An 8614-nucleotide genomic window follows, 5' to 3' on the forward strand; every position below is an offset into this window, starting at 1 on the left:
GAGGATAGGCATACGCTATGCAGAGTGATATGACGGAAATTCTCAATGGACCTTGGCAATTCTTCAAGTGAGAAGGAGCTAGGGTTTTGGGGGGGGGGGGGTCCCATCTACAATACTAGACATTGTTCTTTGTTGTTCTGCACTACCGACATGGAGAAACCACGCTGCAAAATCCAGGGGAATTTTCTTGACAAACACCAGGATCAGTGTACATTATTTTAACCCGACAATACATTTTTACGCGACATTACGACATTTTTAATATTGTGGTGTCGAGTGAAAATGTCGTATTGTCGGGTTAAAATGTCGTAATGTTGGGTTGTCGGGTTGTCGCCTTATGTCGGGCTAAATGGTGAATTTTACTTATTTTAATACCCATTTACACTAAATAGGAAATGATTTTTACCTACAAATAATTCAAACGGCTTTATTTATTTTTCTAATACATGAAAAAAATGTTTCAAAATTTAATTTGACGGAAGAAAAAAGTTAATATTTAGGACTCATTAAGTCGCATCGATGTCATCCTTATCAGTGATTGTAGCGGCTTAGCGAAAATTCACAGCTGATCAGTGTGGTGCGAACCCTTGTCGTGGTTTCACTTGATATCTAATTTAGTTGTTGTACCTTACTTCTTAAGCACAAACGAATAGTAAGGCCAATACGCCTAATTTGTTACTAATAAGTTAGGTACGGTGCTTCATGGAATGACGGCAGCTGTGTCCAGTGGTTCAGTAAGACGTTGGTTCGTTAACGTGAAGGCTCGTGTTCGATCCCTGTGTTCGCCTAGAAAGTTCATCGATTTTCCGACGTGTTTCCCCTTGTCAGTGGTGTAGGACCAAGGGACAACGTATAGGCGTTCGGGTAGGACGTGTACACAACAGCGTGTACGTAAATGATCCCTTGCCAGATGGAATTCGATATAAGAATAGGCCATAGCGCCGCTGTCAAGGTAAACTTTCCCCTCATAGCACACTATGACATATGCCAATCTTCATAATGTCCGTCTTTGTTAATCCAGTGGGACATAATACGGCATTTCGTTTCATTTCTCCAGCAATAAGATCGTATAATAGGTACTCGTCAGAAATAAGTATCTTGATACATTTTGGCTGGATGTGAAACACGAATGGATCATTAATGAAGTGGGTGCAAGTCTACGAAGACGGTAATATAATATGTGTATCGTTTTTTGAATAAAAATACCGATTCCGTACACTTCGTAGTTGTGTTTGTGCATTTTTCTTGGGGCAATGGTATTCGAAAAAAAAACCACCCAATGAACATGAAACTTCGCCCGCTTGTTCTTGGGACTATTGCGCATCGGTTGACGAACTCCTATGGCCCTGATGACGTATGGTCGGTTCCTGATTGATATATTACGTTCTTGCTTTTCAAATATCTTTTTATTTGTCTTCGCTATTGAAAGTATGTAATAAAAAAAAAACACGATTTTTTATTCGTTCAAATTTATGTAAATACTTAACAAACACTTAACATATAAAAGAATTTGTTATGGTGCACGGCAGTTTCCACCAAAAAAACCATAATATCCATTTGTCGTTCGGCACTCCAATGCACCACAGCAATGTTGTACACTGCTGCAGTCTTCAAGTAGACTACTGCAGCGCCCGTTTACATGAATACCTTTCTCTCGTTTTTCAATGTTGGCAGATTCTCTGAAAAATAGAACGACATTTATTTATGGATGAATTCCTGTTGGTTATACCGTTGTATATTATGTTATTTAGAAAACAGAATTTGTATCTGAATATTGATAAAATAGTATAAATAATTATACTGAAAATACAGTCGTTGCCAGCAATCCATTCGATCATAAAATAATGACATTGAAGTCGTCTTGGGTATTGTGATCAGATTGTTATCCTGTTATCCAATCATCATAATCTTCTTAAGGACCACATCTCCACTCACACCCTTACTGATTCAAGAAATCAGATAGGACACGTAAGCATACACTTCATCGCGCTCGACATCTACCATCATGTTTAATTGATTGGCAGTTATTATAAGTTTCATGTTTATTAAAATCTTTATACATATATATATTTCTTTGTTTACGGCAGATAAATGAAAATGTAAAGATTTTGATATATTATATGCGCCCAAGTAAAGGAGCTACGCCACTGATAAGTGGGGAATTTTTTACCTGGACGTTTTTTTTAATTTATTTATGCACTTATCTGCCGTAAACAATGAAATAGCTGTATGTATATATATATATATATATATATATATATATATATATACACACACACTTTACTTTCTCGGAACTTGCATTAAACTGGCCTGACGATTCGTTTGATAACGATGTAAGTACTTGCCAAAAATTTAATTTCTATATTTTTTTCTTATATATATTTTTACTTACTCGGAACCTCTCTTGACAATAGTATTAATGGCTTCCATGGCTTTCCTAAGATTAACATCAACTTCATTTTCTTCTAAATTATAAAACATTATAATAGTATAGATGATATAAATATACAAATAGATGATATAAATACACAAATAAAACACCATAATAATAACAAGCGGCTGCCAGGCAGGATACGCCCACATTTTCGAGAGATGGATAGAGAACAAGCTAAAAAGAAAGTGATTTTTCCTACAATCAAGGGCCATAATTGAGGAAATTACAATTCGATATGCACAAATATCGAAAGGAGCCGAGATCTTTGGGTTATAAACTTACATTTCAAGTTTCAAGAAAATCGGATAAAAATTGTGACCTCTATAGGGTCCACAACATTGATATACCATATTTTTTCGCTATTTGAGAACGAGGGGCGGCCATTTTGTCTGTCAGTTTTGGGACGATTTTCACGAAATTCGAACGCAGCTGTCCTTAGGGTGTAACGGTGATATACTAAAACGTTTTTTTTTAAATCGGATAAAAATTATGACCTCTATAGGGTCCACAAGCTAAAAACGCGATTTTTCGTACAATCAGGGGCCATAATTCAGGAAGTTACGGTCCGATATGCGCGAATATCGAAAGGAACCGAGATCTTTAGGTTATAAACGTACATTTCAAGTTTCAACAAAATCGGATAAAAATTGTGACCTCTATAGTGTCCACAAGCTAAAAACGTGATTTTTCGTACAAACAGGGGCCATAATTCATGATGTTTCGATCCGATACATGCCAATATCAAAAGCAGCCGAGATCTTTTGGAGATAAACCTATATTTCAAGTTTCATCAAAATCGGATAAGAATTGTGACCTGTAGAGTGTCCACAAACAAATTGTGGACGGGCGGACGGACAGGGGCGAAGGCATATGTCCACATGAAAATGTGGGCGTATAAAAATGATATAAATACAAAACTACAAAAAAAGATGATGTAAGTACACAGATAGATGATGTAAATACACAAATAAAAGATCATAATGATATAGATACACAAATAGATGATATAAATACAAAAATAAAACACCATAATAATAAAAATGATATAAATACATAAATAGATGATATAACTACAAAAAAGTTGATGTAAGTACACAAACAAATAAAAGACCATAACGATATAGATGATATAGGTACACAAATAGATGATATAAATACACAAATAAAACACCATAATCATAAAGATGACATAGACACACAGAGAAATGATATAACTACACAAATAAAACACCATGCATGATAGTAAAGATGATATTAAAAAAAACAAACAACGTTTAAATAGATATCACCGTTACACAATAATAATTGTTGATTTCGAATTTCATGAAAACTGCCCGACAAAATGGCCGACCCTCGTACGCAAATAGTGTAAATATATGTTCTATCAAGGTTGTGATCCCCCAAGAGGTCACAATTTTGATCCGATTTTGATGAAACTTGAAATACATATTATTTATTACCCAAAGATCTTGGTTCCTTTCAATATTCACACATATCGGATCATAACTTCCTAAATTATGGCCCTTGATTGTACGAAAAATCGCGTTTTTAGCTTGTGGTCCTTCTAGAGGTCACACTTTTTATCTGATTAAAAGAAACGTTTGAATATATCACCGTTACATCCTAATGATGGTTGAGTTCGAATTTCGTGAACATCGGACCGAAACTGCCCAACAAAATCGCCGCTCCACGTTCGCAAATAGTGTAATAGTATATAATATCAAGGCTGTGGACCCTCTAGAGATCATAATTTTTATCGGATTTTGATGAAACTTAAAATATATGTTTAAATCCTAAAGATCTCGGCTCCTTTAGTTATTCGTGCATATCGGATCATAACTTCCTGGATTATGGCCTCTGATTGTAGGAAAATCGCGTTTTTTATAGATTGTTCTCTGTCCTTATGGAAGTGTCTTGCATGGCAACCGCGTGTTATGAATGTATGAACGATCGACGCAAGGCGTTTTTCTTTCTTCACAGATCTACACTGGGGCCATTGTTGATTCCATGTAATAAAATAAACAGACTTACCAGCTGATGTCAAGTACAAGGAAGCGACAATCACTAAAAAAATGACACACTTCATGATGATGATATTACAAAACTCTGGATCTGAACCTTACTGAATCTGTCTATTAATGTTTACTAGTGACACCAGTCTTTTATACCTACCGTCTAATATAAGTAATCTCCAAGTGGTTATCCACGTTTTCATACCCACCATTGTATTGTTGTGGTATATTGTCGTCATTGACTGGTAGACCGTATTGACTGTTACCTTCGACCAAGAAATCGGACCCAAGTGCTACTCATCTTGTTTAAATCTTGTTCAAGGCTGCGAAGCTCTTCGGAAAAAGCCGAAGTTTCCCACATTCAAACAATAGTTTTAACCCCTGCATATTGAGTAGAACAGGTCCATATCATTGACGGCTGAAATTCACTTTAATTGAAGACAATTATCTTTCTCTTAAATTTTTCATGACATTTGAAACTAATTATTGAGTATAATAATTCTATACTATTTCTATTTGACATTTTAACTTTATGGTGTTGAAATGCCATTTTGTAAGCGATACATTTCCATGAATTACATAATATGTACATGCGCGTAGGTTTGCGCAATGCATCCCTACGCCAGAGATGGCGTTTCGTGTGGTCAATATACACAATAACAGCATCTAGAAAAATATCGGGTGTACATTTTCATCTCTGTTATAGGGTGCCACGCCATAAATAAATACCTCCAAATAACTCGACAATTACACCACAATATTTATATATAGACCATGCTCTGTCTGATTGACAGGCCGGGATAATCAAGACTACTTTTTTACGAAACATAGCAGAAAGCTGGAATAAGAAATTGAATTTAGAAACACGCAACCCAACAATTGTTTTAAGAACCTTGTAAAAGTAAAATGAAACTAGTGCTAGTATCATGTTTTAGCCTAACCCGAGTGTTTCAGAGATATTATTTGTACTAAACCAAAAGATGCCGCTCCTAACGGTATAGTTAATGATAAAGCATTTTAAAAAAAAACGAACGTAATTTCTAAAGCTGTTGCAATAAACAACAAGCGGTTGCCATGCAAGATACGCCCACATTTTGCAAGAGATGGACAGAGAACAAGCTCAAAAAAGAAGTGATTTTTCGTACAATTAAGGGCCATAATTCAGGAAGTTACGATCCGATATGTATGAATATTGAAAGTACCAAAGATCTTTGGGTTATAAACATGTATTTCAAGTTTCATCAAAATCGGATCAAAATTGTGTCCTCTCTTTAGAGGGTCCAAAACTCAACCATCATAAGGGTGTAACAGTGATATATTCAAACGTTTTTTTTTAAATCGGATAAAAATTGTGACATCTAGAGGGATCACATCCTAAAAACGTGACTTTTCGTACAATCAAGGGCCATAATTCAGGAAGTAACGATCCAATATGCACGAATATCGAAATATGTATTTCAAGTTTCATCAAAATCGGATCAAAATTGTGGCCTCTAGAGGATACACAACCTTGATATACCATATATTTACACTATTTGCGTGCAAGAGGCGCCCATTTTGTCCGGCAGTTTTGGTCCGATTCCCACGAAATTCGAACTCGGCTATCATAATGGTGTAACGGTGATATATTCGAACGTTTTTAAAATAGGTTAATAATTGTGAACTCTAGAGGGACCACAAGCTAAAAACACGAGTTTTCGTACAATCAGGGGCCATAATTCAGGAAGTTACGATCCGATATGCGCGAATATCGGAAGCAACCAAGATCTTTGGGTTATAAACATGCATTTCAAGTTTCATCAAAATCGGCACAAAATTGTGACCTCCAGCGGGTCCACAACCCTAATATACCAGATGTCTACACTATTTGCGTACAAGGGGCGGCCATTTGGTCTGGCAGATTTTCACGAAATTCGAACTCAACCTTTTATGGTGTAACGGATATATATTTAAACGTTGTTTTAAATCGGAATATAATTGTGAACTCTAAAGCGACCCCAAGCTAAAAACGCCATTTTTCGTACAATCAGGGGCCATAATTCAGGAAGTTACGATCCGATGTGCACGAATATCGAAAGCAACCAATATCTTTGGGTTGTAACCATGCATTTCAAGTTTCAACAAAATCGGATTAAAATTGTAACATCTACAGGGTCAACAACATTGATATACCATATTTTTACGCTATTTGACTACGAGGCGTGGCCGTTTTGTCTGTCAGTTTTGGTTCGATTTTTACGAAATTCGAACACAACCATTCTTAGGGTGATATAATCAAACTTTTTTTAAATCGGATAAAAATTATGACCGCTATAGGGTCCACAAGCTAAAAACGCGATTTTTCGTACAAACAGGGGCCATAATTCAGGAAGTTACGGTCCGATATGCGCGAATATCGAAAGGAACTGAGATCTTTGGGTTATAAACTTACATTTCAAGTTTCAACAAAATCGGATAAAAATTGTGATCTTTATAGGGTCCATAACATTGATATACCATATTTTTACGCTATTTGTCAGTCAGTTTTGGTCCGATTTTCACGAAATTCAAACTCAGACATTCTTAGGTAATACGTTTTTTTTAAATCGGATAAAATATATGACCTCTATAGGGTCCGCGAGCTAAAAACGCCATTTTTCGTACAATCAGGGGCCATAATTCAGGAAGTTACGGTCCTATATGCGCGAATATCGAAAGGAACTGAGATCTTTGGGTTATAAACTTACATTTCAAGTTTCAACAAAATCGGATAAAAATTGTGATCTTTATAGGGTCCACAACATTGATATACCATATTTTTTACGCTATTTGAGAACGATGGGCGGGCATTTTGTCAGCCAGTTTTGGTCCGATTTTCACGAAATTCAAACTCAGCCATTCTTAGGGTGTATCGGTGATATACTAAAACGTTTTTTTTAAATCGGATAAAAATTATGACCTCTATAGGGTCCACAAGCTAAAAAGGCGATTTTTCGTACAATCAGGGGCCATAATCCATGAAGTTACGGTCCGAAACATGCCAATATCGAAAGGAACCGAGATCTTGGGGAGATAAACCTATATTTCAAGTTTCGTAGAAATCGGATAAGAATTGTGACCTGTAGAGTGTTCACAAGCAATTGTGGACTGACGGACGGACAGGGGCGACGACAATATACGTCCACATGAAAATGTGGGCGTATAAAAAGTTAAATTGTGGCAAAGCTAGTTTCATTTTGTTAGTATTGTTTTATTTATAGTCCGTAGACGGCAGACGCCTAAATAGTCGAGACTAATAACAGCTATATTTATGTTGTTGTTAGTTAGTTGTATTTTACGTCCGCTTCCACCGAGGTGATATCGCAGACAAAAGCTATATTTAGTTTTAAGTCATTATTTATATGTAGTGTGGGATTGGATATTTGATAACTGTATGAATAGTATGTTGACAGACTCTTTCTAAGTTTTATAATAATATGTTAATTTTATAACTTAATAGAAACCAATGTCTTGTTATTTAGCATACTATTCTATTAGTGAGTTTATATCACTATTATATAATCTATTTTGTTGGAAATGTACCATAATACATTGTCTAATAAAATTAGTATTATTATCTCTCTTTACTTAAATAGCTGAATTTGAATAAATAGCATGCAATTATAATTTATATGCATATCCTATGACTCATTCAATGTAACTTAATTATACTCTTGTATGTCAACTTTATCATTGTGTCAAGCTATTAAAGACTGTTGCATTTATATTGTTGCAAATATAACTTTTTTTACTTAAGGCTCTTATGCTGGGAATGAATTCTCAGACTCAATGCCATCCTGTCGAAGACGTCCAGGCGAACGTGTTATCCCGAGCTAGTAACCAGGGTCAGTTGTTCGCACTGTGATATTCTTCTCCACGGTCGAAGCGAAGCTTTAGCTATTACATCTATAGTTCTTGGGAAATGCTCTTTGAGCGCACAGCGTTTAGATGCTTGCATCTATTGAACAGACACTGACTTTAAACGCTTGCGTTTAAAGAACATGTACAGTCCATAGATGCTTGCGTCCAATGAAAAGACGCAGCTTTTAACTGCTTGCAGTTAATGGTTAATGAACAGTATGTCTTTTAGCTATTACACAGAAACAGAACAGATCACAGAAAGTCTTGAACTGGGACAGTTCGCCTCTAT

At 35.8% G+C, this 8614-nt stretch overlaps 1 long non-coding RNA gene across 1 annotated transcript; it reads right to left on the minus strand.

The window, feature by feature from the left end:
- Positions 1-411: 411 nt before the first annotated feature.
- LOC130010448 (uncharacterized) lies at positions 412-4623 on the minus strand. The gene is made up of 3 exons (XR_007675600.2): positions 4466-4623; positions 2393-2465; positions 412-1679 (listed from the first exon to the last, which is right to left on the minus strand). It is a non-coding gene; the product is annotated as an uncharacterized LOC130010448 (long non-coding RNA).
- Positions 4624-8614: the final 3991 nt, after the last annotated feature.

The sequence above is a fragment of the Patella vulgata genome, chromosome 1 (assembly GCF_932274485.2).
Source record: "Patella vulgata chromosome 1, xgPatVulg1.2, whole genome shotgun sequence".
NCBI lineage: Eukaryota > Metazoa > Mollusca > Gastropoda > Patellidae > Patella > Patella vulgata.